Source organism: Dendrobates tinctorius, unplaced genomic scaffold (genome assembly GCF_039654945.1).
Source record: "Dendrobates tinctorius isolate UK_male_01 unplaced genomic scaffold, ASM3965494v1 ptg000059l, whole genome shotgun sequence".
In the NCBI taxonomy this organism is placed as follows: domain Eukaryota; kingdom Metazoa; phylum Chordata; class Amphibia; order Anura; family Dendrobatidae; genus Dendrobates; species Dendrobates tinctorius.
The window spans coordinates 11,598,538-11,619,144 of NW_027361727.1; the positions used below are offsets into that span (position 1 = coordinate 11,598,538).

The 20,607-nt window shown below is 49.3% G+C and overlaps 1 protein-coding gene and 1 long non-coding RNA gene across 3 annotated transcripts in view; one reads left to right on the top strand and one right to left on the bottom strand.

The window, feature by feature from the left end:
* CTCF (CCCTC-binding factor) overlaps positions 1 to 3,032 on the bottom strand; it is a 63,192-nt gene extending 60,160 nt beyond the window's left edge. Inside the window, exon 1 of the mRNA XM_073578412.1 lies at positions 2,864 to 3,032. The gene's annotated coding sequence lies outside the window, so the exon portion shown is untranslated. The remainder of the gene's footprint in view (positions 1 to 2,863) is intronic.
* Positions 1,944 to 20,607, top strand: part of LOC141092345 (uncharacterized) — a 96,861-nt gene continuing 78,197 nt past the window's right edge. Inside the window, exon 1 of one of the 2 annotated variants that reach the window (XR_012232772.1) lies at positions 1,944 to 2,119. This is a non-coding gene — a long non-coding RNA (uncharacterized lncRNA). Of the gene's footprint in view, positions 2,120 to 2,173; positions 2,314 to 20,607 lie in introns of those variants that run through there. The other variant, XR_012232771.1, reaches the window with a different exon arrangement.

The following is a 20,607-nucleotide window of genomic DNA, read 5'->3' on the forward strand; positions in this document are numbered from 1 at the left end:
CGACATCCGCGCCACAAGCCCCCACCCACCTGAGGCGACATCCGCGCCACAAGCCCCCCCACCTGAGGCGACATCCGCACCACATGCCCCCACCCACCTCTGAGGCGACATCCGCGCCACAAGCCCCCCCCACCTGAGGCGACATCCGCGCCACAAGCCCCCCCCCACTCCGAGGCGACATCCGCACCACATGCCCCCACCCCCATCACCCCACCTCTGAGGCGACATCCGCGCCACATGCCCCCCCCCACCTCTGAGGCGACATCCACGCCACATGCCCCCCCCACCTGAGGCGACATCCGCGCCACAAGCCCCCCCACCTGAGGCGACATCCGCACCACATGCCCCCCCCCACCTCTGAGGCGACATCCACGCCACATGCCCCCCCCACCTGAGGCGACATCCGCGCCACAAGCCCCCACCCACCTGAGGCGACATCCGCGCCACAAGCCCCCCCACCTGAGGCGACATCCGCACCACATGCCCCCACCCACCTCTGAGGCGACATCCGCGCCACATGCCCCCCCCACCTGAGGCGACATCCGCGCCACAAGCCCCCCCCCACTCCGAGGCGACATCCGCACCACATGCCCCCACCCCCATCACCCCACCTCTGAGGCGACATCCGCGCCACATGCCCCCCCCCACCTCTGAGGCGACATCCGCGCCACATGCCCCCCCCACCTGAGGCGACATCCGCGCCACAATCCCCCCCCACTCCGAGGCGACATCCGCACCACATGCCCCCACCCCCATCACCCCACCTCTGAGGCGACATCCGCGCCACATGCCCCCCCCACCTGAGGCGACATCCGCGCCACAAGCCCCCCCCCACTCCGAGGCGACATCCGCACCACATGCCCCCCCCCCCCCACCTCTGAGGCGACATCCGAGCCACAAGCCCCCCCCACCTCTGAGGCGACATCCGAGCCACAAGCCCCCCCCCACCTCTGAGGCGCCATCCGCGCCACAAGCCCCCCCCCACCTCTGAGGCGCCATCCGCGCCACAAGCCCCCCCCCCCGAGGCGCCATCCGCTCCACAAGCCCCCCCCATCTCTGAGGCGACATCCGAGCCACAAGCCCCCCCCCCCCCATCACCCCACCTGTGAGGCGACATCCGAGCCACAAGCCCCCCCCTCACCCCACCTCTGAGGCGACATCCGAGCCACAAGCCCCCCCCCATCACCCCACCTCTGAGGCGACATCCGAGCCACAAGCCCCCCCCCATCACCCCACCTCTGAGGCGACATCCGAGCCACAAGCCCCCCCCCATCACCCCACCTCTGAGGCGACATCCGAGCCACAAGCCCCCCCCATCACCCCACCTCTGAGGCGACATCCGAGCCACAAGCCCCCCCCTCACCCCACCTCTGAGGCGACATCCGAGCCACAAGCCCCCCCCTCACCCCACCTCTGAGGCGACATCCGAGCCACAAGCCCCCCCCTCACCCCACCTCTGAGGCGACATCCGAGCCACAAGCCCCCCCCCCCCATCACCCCACCTCTGAGGCGACATCCGAGCCACAAGCCCCCCCCATCACCCCACCTCTGAGGCGACATCCGAGCCACAAGCCCCCCCCCCCCATCACCCCACCTCTGAGGCGACATCCGAGCCACAAGCCCCCCCCCCCCCCCATCACCCCACCTCTGAGGCGACATCCGAGCCACAAGCCCCCCCCATCACCCCACCTCTGAGGCGACATCCGAGCCACAAGCCCCCCCCATCACCCCACCTCTGAGGCGACATCCGAGCCACAAGCCCCCCCCCCCCCCCATCACCCCACCTCTGAGGCGACATCCGAGCCACAAGCCCCCCCCATCACCCCACCTCTGAGGCGACATCCGAGCCACAAGCCCCCCCCATCACCCCACCTCTGAGGCGACATCCGAGCCACAAGCCCCCCCCATCACCCCACCTCCGAGGCACCAGGCCATACGCCCCATAGCCCGCTGTGACAGAATACGTGCCCGCATCACACATCTCTCCCTGACATGTTCCCCTACAATCCCGGAAGACCCTTCCAGCAACAAAAATCTCCACCACAGGAGCCTCAAAGCGGAAACCGCAGCTGTGTGACCGCCGCAGGGAGAAAACGCGCCCCAACCTCTGAGGTAAAAGGTAAAGAAAAAAAAAAAAAAAGGAAATGGTCATGTGCCCTACAGGCTGCGGTGACAGGAGCGGAGGCTCGGCCGGGGACACCGGAGGCTCCCGCTATAAGGCCGCCCCGCCAGCCGCTCAGTTACCGCCAGATCCAGTCAGCGGCGCCCTCCGTCCTGAGGCCGCGGCGGATCTGTCCGGCTCCAGACACACAGGTAGGAGGACGCGAGCTGCTCGGGTGGATTTCCTTTAATAACCTGGGAGTTTTGGTTTTTCATTTTTTCCCCCCTCGCAAAATTATAAAAAAAAAAAAAAAAAAAGTAAAACTAGGAAAGCGCGTAAAAACCGCGGGAACCGACCGGGCGCGCATAAATCCTGTAATAATACAGTGCGCGTAGTCATGAGGTGAAAACCGGCGCACAAGCCGCCCAGAAACCGCGCACAGAAGTGCCAGAGTGCGGCGGCCGAGCGGCGAGACGGATCCGGCTGCACAAGGAAAAAAAAAAAAAAGGCAGCTGAGAGGAAAATGGAGGAGAGGCCCAGAGGAGAGTCCGCGCCATCCGCAGCAGCGCCATCCTGGGGAGCTGCGCGCATCGCACCGCCTCACAGCGGCTGCTCCTGGGCCCGGGCTGCACACATCCTACCAAAAGACAGACAACGATAGAGGGAGACAAACACCCCATCAGCCGCCCGAACCGGAGCCCCATCGTGACACCTAGAGGCCGGAGAAAGATCCTGCAAAACCGCGTCTCCCCCTCTCCTTACCTCCCTAGAGCGGCTTTTTCTCTGTTTTTTTCTGCTTTTCGGCCAGATTTGGATGATCCACACTCGTCAAACCGGCGGACGGCCGGGAACGGAGGCGCCAAGGCGATAACCAGCTCACCGTTTAATCTCTCCGAAAAGCCCTGCTTCACAAAATGGCGGAATAATCGGCTACTGAGCATGCGCCCTCCGAGGCGTGGCCATGAGGGCTTCTGGGAGTTGTAGTTTTGGGAGCGCTCGCGGAATAGGAGACTACATGACTGCTCCGAGGAAGGGGAGGGGAGGAGACGCAGTTTGAGCGCCAAAATTTGAAAGGTGATGACGTAGGTGGAGGATGTGGGGGCCCCGGATGTGGCAGGTTACAGGGGGCTCAGAGGGTTGATGGGTACTGCTTGCTGTCATCTTTAGTGATAGTAAAGGCCATCAAAGTGTTAATTATTTAAAAAAAAATCTTTCCTCCGCGCCTCACCACCATCAGTCCAGTGCGCGCCGCATCCCCAGGAACCTCCTCCTGGGCCGGGAGGGTTCTGCCCGTGTGCGGTAAGGGGCACATGACCACACGGATCGCGCTGCACTCACACGTGGACAGGTTCCCCCCCTGGTAACATTAAGGCCACAAATCCGGGCTGAGAGTAAGGGCCAGGGATCAAAGGAGTGAGGAGATGTAAGGAGGGTAAGTTCACACTAGAGTAGAAGCCGCAGGGGGAAAAAATAGCAGGTTTTGTCTGGTTTTTGCTGCACGTGTTTTTTTCTTGGTATGTTAGATTTGTCTCTTGTGCATACTGATAGTTTTGTTTTTTTTTCAATAAAAAGGCCCATTCTACAGAATCAGGTTTTGACACAAAAAAACGCACCAAAATCCCATACCTGCATTTTTGTTGCCGATGTTTAGCGTTTTTTTTTTTTTTTTCACCACCATGAAAGACGTGACGTGTCCATTGTGCAAACAAAAAACATACAAAGCAGAAAATACCGATGGCAAAAAAAAAAAGAAAAGCTGTGTGCATGAGACTTCTGAAATTTCAGTCATAGCTGGTAATGTAAAACATAGCTGAAAAGTTGCATTAAAAAAAGCCTAGTGTGAACTTCCCCTTATTTGATCCTTATAACCTCACTCGCCTTCCTGCACTATGGCAGTGATTGTCTGTCCGCTGTCTCTAACGTCATGCTGCACAGACGGCTGTCCATCAGCCTGGCAGGGAATGATTACAGCCAGCACTACCTGTAGAGTCAACAGTGACTGTAATCGGCGTCCATATAACTGAAAGCTGGCGGCTGCCAGGAGGAATGAAGTTCATTTTCTCCCAGTAGCTGCAGTTAAAGTAAGGCAGCCAATCTGCATTGTAACCTGCCGATTATTATTAGTTATCGCCGGCTGTAAGCTTTCTTGATGCATTTTCAAGTTGTCTGAAAGTGTCTCCAATATTTGGAAATCAGACGTGTGGTGGCACAGAATTCTAGAAGATTGGGGGACGGGGTGGTGGGGTAGCGGAGGTAAGTGTGAACTTATTGTTTGATGTACCGGTGCCTTTTAAAGGATCCATGGTGCTTTGGGGAATATGGTGCTACTGTACCATTTAGGACTATGTATTTTCATATATGAATGATTAAAGGGAACCTGTCACCCCCCCAGGCGTTTTTAAGTAAAAGAGCCACCTTGTGCAGCGCTAATGCTGCAGTCTGTCCAGGTGGCTCTTTTATTTGGTGTCCCTTCCACCGCAGAAATAAGCGGTTTTAAAATTTGTCAGACATACCTGAAGTTTGTCCGGGGGGGCAGATCTTTCCCCCTCGGACACAGACACCTCACATCCATCAGTCATTTCTTCCTTCAGTCTTTGCTCCGTCTCCTCAGCGTTCATTTCAAATCCTGGCGCCTGTGCTGTACTATATTTTCTTGGGCATGTGCAGTTAGCGCTGTCCGTGCTCTGACATCACATCATGTCCTTCCTATTGCGCCTGCGCGGACGCGCAGCCAGAGATCCCGCCCTGCAGTCTCTTCTCATTTATTCACACTGCGGGGCTGGGAATCTTGCGTATGCGCAGTAGTTCTCTGCGGCTCTCCCTCAAATCCCTCCGCCTCTTTCCTACTGTGCAGCATCATAGGAATCGTCAGCTCATCACTAATTCCTATGACGCTGCACAGTAGGAAATAGGCGGAGGGATTTGAGGGAGAGCCGCAGAGAACTACTGCGCATGCGCAAGATTCCCAGCCCCGCAGTGTGAATAAATCAGAAGAGACTGCGGGGCGGGATCTCTGGCCGTGCGTCCACGCAGGCGCGATAGGAAGGACATGATGTGATGTCAGAGCACGGACAGTGCTAACTGCGCATGCCCAAGAAAATATAGTACAGTGCAGGCACCAGGATTTGAAATGAGCGCTGAGGAGGCGGAGCAAAGACTGAAGGAAGAAATGACTGATGGAGGTGAGGCATCTGTGTCCGAGGGGGAAAGACCTGCCCACCGGACAAACTACAGGTATGGCTGACAAATTTTAAAACCCGCTTATTTCTGCGGTGGAAGGGACACCAAATAAAAGACCCACCTTGACAGAATGCAGCATTAGTGCTGCACAAGGTGGCTCTTTTACTTAAAAATACCTGGGGGGGTGACAGGTTCCCTTTAACAACGAAAAAGACCCCGAAGAACTGTCCAATGTTCGAATTAAGAAGATGTTTATTGTGAAATACATAAACCATAAGGAGGGGTGGGAACAAAATACCAAAGAAACGGGGGGCAACGCAGGGGACAACAATTGCGCATATGTATTGCACATAAATATAATGTGGCCAGTGAAAAATGATGACATAATATAATTGTAATTCTTAACGTATAGCACCATCAATAAAACAAACAATATGCCACAAAAATAAAATGCTGGTGTGCAAAAATATACAGGCATGAGGTAGATGGATATAAAGTGCAAATGCAGAAAGTCAATCCAAGGAGGGGGCTAAAGTGGAGCAATAGCCAAGATTAAAGCAAATAGTAAGATGTATGTGTCCATGAGAGAGGGTAAACTTTAGTAAGTCCGCTGAATAGCCCCCCCAATTTTTACCTTATACCTGTGTGTAGAAGGTCCCCAGGATGCGCCCAGCCCCGACGCGCGTTTCGGCATCTGCCTTCGTCAGGGGGGTTATTCATATATGAATGTCTGATGACTGACTGATCATTGTCTTTGCCTTTGCACTGTTGACTAGAAACCTCTCCCTCCTTTGAGGGATTAGCCTAAATATATTATTTATTTCCTGCTATTTGGGGATAAGAACCTAACTACCCCTCTGTTTATCACACTATGACATGAGTGTTAACGTAAAGGTGGAAGGAGGATATATCTAAATCAACAATACTACTGCTCTGTTATAAAAGCTTATGAAAGTTGTGTGTGTATTGTGGGGATGTGGCTCGCTTAGGTGCAGCGGGAGACAAATGTGAGACAGGTTCTTCCACAGTGCTTGCAGTTTATTCACGGCATAAACGTACAAGGCAACGTAACAGCAAACAAATAGCCATTTAGCTCAGGCAAAATAACACAATGTCCATAGTTGTAGACTCAGAGCAGGAGTCTCAGCACACATGGGAGGTTTAGTCCTCCCCACACACAACTCCTTGGTTCAGGAGCAGGCCACATTATAAGGCTGTAGCCACACCCACGTTCCCAGCAGCTGACTGGTCACCTGACTGTGACCTCACCACAGGTCCTTCAAACAAAAACAATAACAATATCTGTTATGCTTTACTTCTGCCTTACATTATGGAGATAAGCCATTTATGAGACACATATCTCCCATCGATTACACGACCCTTAGCCCTGCCACATACCTCCCCCCTCTGCCTAAAGCCGTGGGGCTTGGCACTTTCACCTACCAGGCAAGGGATTCTGGAGAGGGCATCGGCATTCCCATGTAGCTTCCCGGCCCTATGCTCTACATGGAAGCTGAAGTCTTGTAGGGCTAAGAACCAGCGGGTGACCCTAGCATTCTTGCCCTTGGTTTCCCTCATCCACCTGAGTGGGGCATGGTCGGATATTAACCTAAACTTCCGTCCCACCAGGTAGTACCATAATGTGTCCACTGCCCATTTTATGGCCAAACACTCCTTCTCTACAACTGAGTAATTTCTCTCACAAGAAGTCAACTTCCTACTCAAGTAGAGAACAGGATGCTCCTCCCCACGTATCTCTTGGGAAAGGACAGCTCCTACCCCGACATCTGAGGCATCTGTCTGGAGGACAAATTCACGTTTAAAGTCTGGGGCCACCAAAACGGGTTGCTTACAAAGCGCTCCCTTCATTTCTTGGAAGGCTGACTCTGCTTCTTCGGACCAGCTGACCATCACTGACTTTGTCCCTTTAAGCAGATCAGTTAGAGGTGCAGCCATTGTGGCGAAGTTTGGGATAAACCTCCTGTAATATCCCACAATCCCCAGGAAGGCTTTAACTTGCTTCTTTGACAGAGGTCTCGGCCATGTTTGAATTGCCTCCACTTTATTGATTTGGGGTTTGATCTCGCCACGCCCCACTACATATCCGAGGTACTTGGCTTCTTCTCTCCCCAAGGCACACTTCTTCGGGTTTATTGTAAACCCTGCCTCTCTTAGAGCGTCAAACACTGCTTGGACCTTTTCCAGGTGAGTCTCCCAGTCCGGGGTAAAGATGACGATATCATCCAGGTATGCAGCAGCGTATAGCTTATGAGGTGCAAGGATTCTATCCATCGCCCTCTGGAAGGTTGCTGGAGCTCCCTGTAGGCCAAACGGCATCCGGACATACTGGAAGCACCCGTCTGGTGTGGAGAATGCCGTCTTCTCCTTGGCTTCCTGTGCCATGGGGATCTGCCAATATCCCTTGGTCAGATCCAAAGTGGTTATGTACCTGGCAGGTCCAAGTCTCTCGATGAGCTCATCAACGCGTGGCATGGGATAAGCGTCGAACTTGGAGACCTCATTCAGCTTCCGGTAATCGTTGCAGAACCTCCATTCACCATCAGGTTTTGGGACCAGGACAATCGGGCTCGACCAGCCGCTCTTGGATTCCTCAATGACCCCGAGCTTCAACATACGCTGCACCTCCTTGGAGATTACCTCTCGCCGGGCCTCAGGAATACGATATGGTTTCACGTTCACCCGCACATGTGGCTCGGTCAGAATTTCGTGCTCCACCACCTTCGTGCACCCCGGCAACTCTGAGAACAGGTCCCGGTTTTTCTGGAGTAACTCCCGGCACTGCTGCTTCTGGGCCTTCGATAGAGTCTCCGCTATGGTAACGGCTCCAACCTCCCCTTCTAGGTTGCCCAGCAAGCACGGAGTTACCGCTGGCTCTCTATCTTGCCACGGCTTGATAAGGTTAACATGGTAAACCTGGTATGGCTTCCGTCTTCCGGGTTGGTGGATCTTGTAGTTTACGTCTCCCAGTTTCTCCACCACCTCATATGGCCCTTGTCACTTGGCCAAGAACTTACTTTCCACCGTCGGGATTAGCACGAGAACTCGGTCTCCCGGATTGAACTGCCTCACTCTGGCTGACCGGTTGTAGACCCTGGCCTGAGCCTCTTGTGCCTGGCGGAGATGTTCTTTAACAATGGGCATCACCTTTGCAACCCTCTGCTGCATCAGTGCCACATGCTCAATGACGCTTCTGTGGGGCGTGACTTCGGCTTCCCAGGTTTCCTTGGCTATATCTAGGAGACCTCGCGGATGCCGGCCGTACAGAAGCTCGAAGGGGGAGAACCCCGTGGAGGCCTGGGGAACTTCACGGATAGAAAACAGTAAATACGGTAAGAGACAATCCCAGTCTCTACCATCTTCCTCTATGACTTTTCTCAGCATGCTCTTCAGGGTCTTGTTAAACCTCTCAACAAGGCCATCTGACTGTGGATGGTACACTGAAGTCCTCAGCTGGGAAATTTGCAAGACTCTGCACAATTCTCTCATCACCTTGCTCATAAAAGGTGTCCCCTGGTCGGTCAGGATCTCCTTCGGCAAACCCGTCCGGGAAAACACATGGACCAGCTCACGGGCTATACTCTTCGCAGAGGAGTTTCTCAGGGGAATGGCCTCAGGATAGCGTGTGGCATAGTCCAGGATGACTAATATATACTGATGGCCCCGAGCTGATTTAACTAAGGGACCGACCAAGTCCATGGCAATTCTCTCAAATGGCACCTCAATAATGGGCAGTGGCACAAGAGGGTTCCGAAAATGAGAGGTGGGGGCAGTTAACTGACATGTCGGGCAGGACCTGCAATAGTTTACTATTTCCCGGTGACACCCAGGCCAATAGAACCTCTGTACAATCCGTTCCTGGGTTTTTTCCACCCCCAGGTGTCCCCCCAAGATGTGTGAATGGGCCATGTCCAACACTTTTCGTCTATAGGGGCCTGGTACTATTAACTGCTCTGCCACCTCCTCCCTTATTTTCGTGACCCGGTACAACAATTCCCCACTCAACATAAAATGGGGAAACCTTGTGTCTGCTCCCGGCTCTTGTGCAACCCCATTAATGACGGTGACATTGTTAAAGGCTTCCCTTAGTGTGGGGTCCCTATGTTGGGCAGTCCCAAAATTCTCCCCGGCCACCCCTAACTCCGGGATGTCAGGTACAGGGGACCCTTCCTCTTCATCCCCAACAAGGACACACAAAGGGAACTCGTCTGCCTCTGGTGGTGGCGATACCTCAGTGGGGTGGATTGGTTCCCTGCTCTTGCTAGCACACTCAGAACCCATCCCCCACAGATCCCAAAACAGACAGAAATCCCGGCCAATAATTATGGGATGCAACAAGTCTCGAACAACGCCAACTTCATGCGACTCGGTGCCATGCGCCGTTTCAATCTTCACCCTAGCCATAGGGTAGTCCTTTGCATCGCCATGTATGCACCGAACACCAATCTTTTTACCCGGGAGTATGTTTAGAGGAAAACTGGCCCTCACAAGGGTCACCAAGCTCCCGGAGTCCAGAAGCGCCATTACTGCTCGACCGTTCACCTTCACGGGACACGCTTGTGGCCCCTTGTTAGGTAGCGAGTTCACACTGCAAGCTGGATATGCGTAGTATGAACTACGGCGTCCCATGCTGCAGTCCATCTGCTCGGTGGTCTGGGGACAACGGGCCGCTATATGTCCTGGCCCATGACACTTCCAGCAAATAACACCCGAGGGGACCTTGGGCACCGCCTCCCCCGCCCCTTTTGACCTTGGACGCACCACCCCTTTTTGTGACTCCGCCCCCTGCTGGGACCCCCAATATGGAATGGGCTGCTTCCCCAAGGAACCTTCCATCCCCTGGTATCTCTCGACCAGCCCAACCAGTTCATCAGCATTTTGGGGATCACCCTGGGCAACCCAAGTCTGTAGAGGTCTCGGCAGAGAATGCACAAACCGATCCATCACAACTCGCTCTACCATCTGTGCAGGGGAAGCCGACTCTGGCTGCAGCCATTTCTGGACCAGGTGCAACAGGTCAAACATTTGGGAGCGCGGGGGTTTGTCCCGGTGATAGGCCCAACGATGCACTCTCTGTGCCCTGGTAGTCATTGTTACCCCCAAGCGGGCGAGAATTTCCGCTTTTAATTTGGGATACTCTCTGGCATCTTGTACTGTCAGGTCAAAGTACGCCTTCTGGGGCTCCCCCGTTAGGTAAGGGGCCAGTACCTCCGCCCACCGCTCTGGCTGAAGTTTTTCCCTCTCAGCCACCCTCTCAAACACCGTCAGGAAGGCCTCCACATCATCCTCAGGGGTCATTTTTTGTAATGCGCGTCTTACCGCCTTCTCGACGTCGGTGGCATCAGCCCGACCTGGGGTTGGGGCGCTCGTCCTGCCCTCCTGGATGGCGGTTGCCAGAAGCTGCATCTGCTGCCGTTGTTCCTGCTGGCTTTGCTGGAACTGCTGCCGCTGCTCCTGCTGGCTTTGCTGGATCTGCTGTAACAGCAGCTTGTTGGTTTCCTGCTGCAGTGCCTGGGACTGGACCAGGTGTTTCATGAGGTCCTCCATGATTCCCGGCAATGCTTGTTGCCCCGCTGCAAACTTCACCCAGGACATGCAGCAACTGTCTCAAGTCTCTGCTGGGACCGCTGCCCGCACGTGTACCACCAATTGTGGGGATGTGGCTCGCTTAGGTGCAGCGGGAGACAAATGTGAGACAGGTTCTTCCACAGTGCTTGCAGTTTATTCACGGCATAAACGTACAAGGCAACGTAACAGCAAACAAATAGCCATTTAGCTCAGGCAAAATAACACAATGTCCATAGTTGTAGACTCAGAGCAGGAGTCTCAGCACACATGGGAGGCTTAGTCCTCCCCACACACAACTCCTTGGTTCAGGAGCAGGCCACATTATAAGGCTGTAGCCACACCCACGTTCCCAGCAGCTGACTGGTCACCTGACTGTGACCTCACCACAGGTCCTTCAAACAAAAACAATAACAATATCTGTTATGCTTTACTTCTGCCTTACATTATGGAGATAAGCCATTTATGAGACACATATCTCCCATCGATTACACGACCCTTAGCCCTGCCACAGTATGATCAGCATAATTCCTCAAATATTGAGCCTTATTGTCCGCACAGCTCTGTATATACTAGGCACCAAGGACTAGACAAACAAGTTTTTTTGCTCTATAGCACTTTATTTAGATGTTTGGTGGTGACTTTGTTAAGGAGTCCTGGTAAGGGCCAGGGAGGGTCAGCCGATGTGGAGTGGAGGCTCCAATTCGTTACCCAGGGTGCCAACCTCCGCTGTTAAGAAGGGATATAAGCAGAGTAACGCACATTCTATCCTCTAAACGCTTCTTAAGTATATTATTGGTTTATTATTTTCAAATGAATATGTTAATTATGGTGTTCTATCCCAGTGGATGATTTCCACGGGAGCATCAATTCAAGACCCTGTACCAACTCATTTTTTTTTAAGAAATAATTGTGGTATTTTGACTTTTAGATAAATTGAGGGTTTTTTGTTTCATGTTTGGTTCCCACCTGGGACGCTCAAGAGAAGTCTTGGAGGCAATCAGGTGTAGAACGTATGAGTGTGAAGGAGAGAAGAACTTGGGAGGACCGGAGAATACATGTGGGAAGATATCGGGAGATTAGTTTGAAGATATATGGAGGAGATGGATTATGGGCGGCCTTGTATGTTAATGTTTGTAGTTTGAACTAGATATATTGGGGATTTGGGAGCCAATGAAGGAATCTGTGAAGGAGTAGTGACAGGAGAGTTGGCTTGGTTGGGCAGCTGAGTTAAGGACAGACTGGAGAGGTGCAAGATTATAAGCAGGTAGACCACAAAGGAGGATGTTGCAGTAGTCGAGGCGGGAGATGAGGGCATGGCATAATATTTTAACAGATTGAGAGCTGAGGAAAGGACGGATTCTGGAAATATTTTTGAGTTAGAGGCAGCAGGAGGTGGAGAGAGCTTGTATCTGCAGTTTGAAGGACAAAGCAGAGTTAAGGGCTACTCTGAAGCAGCTAATTTTCAGTACTGCGGATAGCTTGGCGTCATTCATTGTGATAGATCAGGTAGGGGGGTTTGGTGAGATGGAGGAAAGATGATGAGTTTGGTTTTGTCCACATTAAGTTTTACGAAGGGTGATGAGAAGTAGGATATGGCTCATAGAAACACTGGGATTCTGGCCAGCAGACAGATAAATCTGAGTATCCTAACCGTATAGGCGATACTGGAGGCCATGGACTGGTCCCAGGTCAAATGTATAAATGGAGAAAAGTAGGTGTCCCAAGACAGAGCCTTGAGGGACACCAACAGAGAGATGGCTGGATGAAGAGGTAGTATGAGAATAGGAGACACTAAATGTGTGGTTATTAAGGTGTGAGGAGGTCCAGGAGAAGGCAAAGTCTTTGACACCAATGGGAACAAAAGATCTGAAGTAGGAGAGAATGGTCGACTGTGTCAAAGACAGAGGACAGGTCTAGACAGAGGAGTATACACATAGAGAACGGTCTGTTAGCTTTGGCGGTAATTCGTTAGTAATTTTGGTCACGACAGGTTTGGTGGAGTGGTGGCAACAAAAGCGGATTATAGGCTGTCAAAGAGGGAGTGACATGGGAGGAAAGTTCAGCATGGACAGGCTGTTATAGGAGTTTGGAGGTGTACGGGTGCAGCGATATGGGACAATAGCTGGACGCAGAGGTCAGCTCGAGAGATGGCTTCTTCAGTATAGGTGTGATTGCGGCACGTTTGAAAGCAGAAGGGAAGACAACAGAGGTTAGCGATAGGTTGAAGAGATGGGTTAGGGCTGGGATGAGCATGGCTGTGGGGTTGAGGAGGAGGAGGTGGGATGGGATCGAATCCAGTGCACAAGTGGTGAGGTGCAATGTAGAGAGAAATTACTAAGCTCTCCTTCAGTGGAGGGGAGGAAGGTTTTTGGGGAAGGGCATTGGCCTGTTATATGTAGGGGTTGTGGAGTAAAGACTTGCCTGATTTGGTAGATGTTGTTTTTTTAATGTGCAGCAATGTGTTCTGCATAAATGAGGGAGGATGGAGTTAAGTGTAGAATAACATTTTTATTTATGAAAACAAAGATAAAGAGGTTTCCGAGGTGAACAGTTGCCTTTAAATCCTTCCCTCTTGGAAATTTTTCATTTTTGGATTTTTATTGTTTTCCCCTGCTTCCAAGAGCCATAACCTTTTTCATTTTTCCATAGACATAGCCTAATGAGGGCTTCTTTACTGTGGGACCGAGTTGTAGCTTTGAATGACACTGTTAATTTTTTCATATACTATCTACTGAAAATGGGGAAAAAATTTCTAAGTGAGGTGAAATGGTGAACAAAAAAATATTATACATTTCCCTCATTGTTCTTTTTTCTTTTTTTTCTTCTCTACAATGTTCAATGTGCGAGAAAAATGACCTGGTAACATGATTCTCCAGGTCACTGCAATTATGACAATGCCAACAATTGAAAAGCTTTTTTTTCCATATAATATATGTGTTTAAAGAAGACCTTTCACCAGTTTGACCATGTTACACTGGCCATGCCATGGAATGGCGGCTACAGCTTAAAATGTAGTTTTTATTTGTTAATTTTTTCTCACTATTGCAGAGATATTCACTTGTAAAATCTAGATTTAAATATTAGGGGGGTGCGTTACCTGCGATTTGTCTATTGGGGCGTGTACTAACCCTGCATGAGGTTGATCAATCAAAAGCAGGCTGCAACACACAGGGGGAAAAGTAACACACCCTTTACAGTAGCCTAGATCAAGCTTCTCCTGTGTGAGGCATGTAATGACAGAAAGCTCTGCTCTCACTGCACAGCTGCGTGTGATTACAAAGCACCAGGAGTAGAGCACTCCTCCAAGTGCTGACACCCCTCCCCATCCCGTACTCCCCAGTGCAGACTGATTTGCATATGTCTTTTGTGCTTAATTTATCATGACTGGCACATCTTATGAAGAAGAAAAAAAAAAGTATAATTTTTATCGAATAAGTGCCTATGAATCTATACCACTAGCTCCAGATGTAAAAATCTGAATGCAGGTTTCTCTTTTTAAAGGGTTGTCCACGAATGAACTATTACAGTTGTGGCAAAAAGTATTGACACCCCTGCAATTCTGTCTGATAATTCTCAGTTTCTTCCTGAAAATTATTGCAAACACAAATTCTTTGGTATTATTATCTTCATTTAATTTGTCTTAAATGAAAAAACACAAAAAGAATTGTCCTAAAGCCAAATTGGATATAATTCCACACCAAACATAAAAAAGAGGGTGGACAAAGTATTGGCACTGTTCAAAAAAATCATGTGATGCTTCTCTAATTTGTGTAATTAACAGCACCTGTAACTTACCTGTGGCACCTAACAGGTGTTGGCAATAACTAAATCACACTTGCAGCCAGTTGACATGGATTAAAGTTGACTCAACCTCTGTCCTGTGTCCTTGTGTGTACCACATTGAGCATGGAGAAAAGAAAGGAGACCAAAGAACTGTCTGAGGACTTGAGAAACCAAATTGTGAGGAAGCATGAGCAATCTCAAGGCTACAAGTCCATCTCCAAAGACCTGACTGTTCCTGTGTCTACCGTGCGCAGTGTCATCAAGAAGTTTAAAGCCCATGGCACTGTGGCTAACCTCCCTAGATGTGGACGGGAAAGAAAAATTGACCAGAGATTTCAACGCAAGATTGTGCGGATGTTGGATAAAGAACCTCGACTAACATCCAAACAAGTTCAAGCTGTCCTGCAGTCCGAGGGTACAACAATGTCAACCCGTACTATCCGTCGGCGTCTGAATGAAAAGGGACTGTATGGTAGGAGACTCACGGAGACCCCACTTCTTACCCCGAGACATAAAAAAGCCAGGCTGGAGTTTGCCAAAACTTACCTGAAAAAGCCTAAAACGTTTTGGAAGAATGTTCTCTGGTCAGATGAGACAAAAGTAGAGCTTTTTGGGCAAAGGCATCAACATAGAGTTTACAGGAGAAAAAAAAAAGAGGCATTCAAAGAAAAAAACACGGTCCCTACAGTCAAACATGGCGGAGGTTCCCTGATGTTTTGGGGTTGCTTTGCTGCCTCTGGCACTGGACTGCTTGACCGTGTGCATGGCAATATGAAGTCTGAAGACTACCAACAAATTTTGCAGCATAATGTAGGGCCCAGTGTGAGAAAGCTGGGTCTCCCTCAGAGGTCATGGGTCTTCCAGCAGGACAATGACCCAAAACACACTTCAAAAAGCACTAGAAAATGGTTTGAGAGAAAGCACTGGAGACTTCTAAGGTGGCCAGCAATGAATCCAGACCTGAATCCCATAGAACACCTGTGCAGAGAAAAGGAGACACAAAAGCGCAATAGGGTCTTATCCGTGTTACAGAGAGAGCTTACACTAAGAAATTTGCTCACCTAATTAGGATGAGAGAAAGCATATAGTCTGGCGGCTGCTGCAGATCCACAAGTCCTCAACGACCAGAAGAAATCACGTATTCAGGGGAATTTGTAGTTATTCATTTAAGACAAATTAAATGAAGATAATAATACCAAAGAATTTGTGTTTGCAATCATTTTTAGGAAGAAACTGAGTATTATCTGACAGAATTGCAGGGGTGTCAATACTTTTGGCCACAACTGTAATAATCTATTTGTAGAATAGGTCATCAATATGGGATTGGCGGGGGATTGTCACCTGGTACTCCCACAGTCAGCTGAAAGCTGCTGTGGACAGAACTAAGCACTATTAAGAGTTGTCATGTTTTGCCCCAGACCTCATTTAGTCCCATCTGCTGTCAGAGTAGTTGTCATCTGATTAGTGAAAGGTGCTGGGTGTCAGACATATTGATGGCCTATCCCACACATAGGTTATCAAGAGTTCATTTGTATACATATCTTTTAAGAATACCCCTTTGATAAAAGGGTTTTCCATGACTGAGACTTATTTATCTTTCAATATAGAAAAAATGCATCAAAGGCATATGCCCCGACAAAAAGGGTGAGAAAAAGGCTCTTATAAGGGAAGTATGACAGAAGAAAATTGGCCATGCGCTGGCCAAAAAGGCTCACCTTTTAATGGGAACCTGTCAGCAGGTTGTGCTCAGTACAGACAGTGTCAGGTTGGCGCCGTTATACTGATTAAAATGATACCTTGGTTGATGAAATCCGTCTTGTGGTTGTTGTGTAATCTTTATTCTCAGTTTTGAGTTAATGATATCCTCGTGCTCCGGGGCGGCCTGTAGGGGGTCTTCATGTGGTGCTCTGATTAGGTCTATTCACCAGTATGGCTTCTGACAGGTCACCGATCCCTCACTGACCTGCCCCCTTGTTTACATACTGAATATAATGTTTTGAAGCAAAAAAAATTCTCATTCCATAGGCAGGCGCCTGCACTGTAGCATGATCGCATCCATTTTAAAGGGAATCTGTCGCCACTTTTTCGCATATCAAGGAAAAATATGATTGGATTCAGTGTGAACTATGCATTATACCAGTACTTTTTAATACCCCTTGACTCCCCACCTTTGATCAGTAAATACCTTTTATATTCCTCCCGCGGTGTATGTACATCTCCTCGGTGCGGTCCGATGGGCGGAGCTTATTGTTCCTATCTCCCCCTCTGGTTTGCGCTACGCATTCATTTGGTGTAATTCCTGCGTTCACGTAGATTCAGCGCACGTGCGCATTCAAATGTCCTCCCGCACCTGCGCAGTATGCTTTGCCCAACTGTGGGCAAAGCATAAAATCATTATTGTGCATGCGCTGGCATACGCCATTACGTTCTATGGCCCGGAAGTAGGGCTTTTTTGCAGGACAAGTTGTACTTTTGAATGTCGCCATTGGTTTTAACATACCGTGTACATGTTCACTATATGCTAAAACTGCCCTGCCATTATGATTTTCCAGGTCATTACAAGTTTATAAACCCCAAACATGTCTAGGTTCTTTTTTATTTATCCCCTTCCTGACATGAGACGTACTATCCCGTCCATGGGACCCGGGCCCCTATGCCCATGGACAGGATAGTACGTCTACCGCGATCAGCGGCGCCCACATGTTGAGCGCCGCTGATCGCGGCCGGGTGTTAGCTGATTATCACAGCTGACACCCGGCACAATGTGTCAGGGGCGGTCACGGACCGCCCCCGACACGTTAACTCCTTGCACACCGCGATCAAACACGATCGCGGTGTACCGGGAGTTAAAGGGAAGCATCAGCAGGGAGGGGGCTCCCTCCGTGCTTCCCTGAGCCCCCCACGGCAGCGCAATGTGCAGCGCTGCTGCGGGGGGCTCCTTTCCTCCAGGCCCCCGAATCCAAGATGGCGACGGGGGCCTGCAGGAAGCTGGCTTCCTCAGTGCCTGCAAAGCGCAGGCAAGAGGAAGTCTTCTTCAATGCCTGTGACAGATTGCTGATCTGTCACAGTGATCTGTGATGTGACAGATCAGCGATCTGTCACAGGACAGTGATGTCCCACCTGGGACTATGTAATAAAGTAAAAAAAAAATAAAAAAAAGTTTAAAAATAATTTAAAAAAAATCGCCAAATAAATTAGTAAAAAAAAAAAAAAATATTCCCCAATAAATTCATTTTTTGAAAATAAATAAAACCCAAAACAATAGAAGTACACATATTAGGTATCGCCGCGTCCATAACGACCCGCCCTATAAAACTGTCCCATTAGTTAACCCCTTTAGCCAACCCCTTAAAAAGTAAAAATAAAAAACGAAGCAAAAAATAATGATTTATTATCATACCGCCAAACAAAAAGTGTAATAACGCGCGATCAAAAAGATGCATATAAATATCCATGGTACCGCTGAAAACGTCATCTTGTCCCGCAAAAAACGAGCAGCCACAAAGCATCATCAGCGAAAAAATAAAAAAGTTATAGCTCGCAGAATGAAGCGATGCAAAAATAATTATTTTTTATATAAAATAGTTTTCATTGCATAAAACCGACAAAACATAAAAAACGACCTAAATGAGGTATCGCTGTAACCGTACTGACCCGAAGAATAAAACCGCTTTATCAATTTTACCACACGCGGAACGGTGTAAACGCACTCCCCCAAAAGAAATTCATGAAACGCTGGTTTTTGTTCATTCTGCGTCCCAAAAATCGGAATAAAAAGCGATCAAAAAATGTCACGTGCCCGAAAATGGTACCAATAAAAACGTCAACTCGTCCCGCAAAAAATAAGACCTCACGTGACTCGGTGGGTCAAAATACGGAAAAATTATAGCTCTCAATATGTGGTGATGAAAAAACTATTTTTACAATAAAAAGCGTCTTTCAGCGTGCGACAGCTGCCAAAAATAAAAACCGCCATAAATAGTAAATCAAACCCCCCGTTATCACCCCCTTAGTTAGGGAAAAATAATAAAATAAAAAAAAATGTATTTATTTCCATTGTTCCGCTAGGGTTAGGGTAGGGTTAGGGCTAGGGCTAGGGTTAGGGCTTGGGTTAGGGCTGAGATTAGGGTTAGGGGTGTGTTGGGGTTATGATTGGAGTTAGAATTGGGGGTTTCCACTGTTTGGGCACATCAGGTGCTCTCCAAATGCAACATTGCGTGTGATCTCAATTCCAGCCAATTCTGAGTTGAAAAAGTCATATGGTGCTCCTTCACTTCCAAGCTCTGCCATGCGCCCAAACAGTGTTTTACCCCCACATGTAGGGTATCAGCCTACTCAGGACAAATTGCAAAACAATTTTTGGGGTCCAATTTCTCCTGTTACCCTTAGGAAAATAAAAAATTGGGGGCAAAAATATCATTTTTGTGGAAAAAAATTATTTTTTTATTTTCACGTCCGAGCGTTATAAACTTCTGTGAAGCACTTGGGGGTTCAAAGTGCTCACCACACATCTAGATAAGTTCCGTGGGGGGGTCTAGTGTCCAAAATGGGGTCACTTGTGGGGAGTTTCAATAGTTTATGTACATCAGGGGCTCTCCAAACGCACATGACACCCGCAGACCATTCCATCAAAGTCTGCATTCCAAAATGGCACTGATTCCCTTCCCAGCCCCGACGTGTGCCCATACAGTAGTTTTCTCCCACATATGGGGTGTCAGCGTACTCATGACAAATTGGACAACAACTTTTGGGGTCCAATTTCTCCTGTTACCCTTGGGAAAATGAAAAAATTGGGGACTAATTGATCATGTTTGTGGAAAAAACGATTTTTTTATTTTCATGCCCGGGCATTATAAACTTCTGTGAAGCCCTTGGGGGTTCAAAGTGCTCACCACACATCTAGATAAGTTCCTTAGGGGGTCTAGTTTTCAAATTGGTGTCATTTGTGGGGGGTTTCCACTGTTTAGGTACATTAGGGGCTCTCCAAAGGCAACATGACACCCGCAGACCATTCCATCAATGTCTGCATTCCAAAACGTCACTACTTCCCTTCCGAGCCCCGACGTGTGCCCATACAGTAGTTTTCTCCCACATATGGGGTATCAGCATACTCAGGACAAATTGGACAACAACTTTTAGGGTCTAATTTCTCCTGTTACCCTTGGGAAAATAAAAAAAAATGGTGACTAAAAGATCATGTTTGTGGAAAAAATACGAATTTTTTATTTTCACGCCAGGGCGTTATAAACTTCTGTGAAGCACTGGGGGGTTCAAAGTGCTCACCACACATCTAGATAGGTTCCTTAGGGGGTCTAGTTTCCAAAATGGTGTCATTTGTGGGGGGTTTCCACTGTTTAGGTACATCAGGGGTTTTCCAATCGCTACATGGTGTCCGATCTCAATTTCAGCCAAAACCGTCAAATGGCGCTGTTTCCCTTCCGAGCTCTGCCATGCGCCCAAATAGTGGTTTACCCCCACATGTGGGGTATCAGCGTACTCAGGATAAATTGCACAATAACTTTTAGGGTCCTGTTACCCATGGTAAAATAAAAATTGGGGTGAAAAGATCATTTTTGTGGAAAAAATATGATTTTTTAATTGTACCGCTGTACGTTATAAACTTCTGTAAAGCCCTTGTGGGTTCAAAGTTCTCACCACATATCTAGATAAGTTCCTTGGGGGGGCTAGTTTCCAAAATGGGGTCACTTGTAGGGGGTTTCCACTGTTTAGGTACATCAGGGACTCTCCAAACGTGACATGGCGTCCGATCTGAATTCCAGCCAATTTTGCATTGAAAAAGTCAAACGGCGCTCCTTCCATTCTGAGCTCTGCCATGCGCCGAAACAGTCGTTCCCCCCCACAAATCAGGTATCAGCGTACTCAGGACAAATTGCACAATAACTTTTGCAGTCCAATTTCTCCTGTTACCCTTGGTAAAATAAAAAAAATTGAACCTG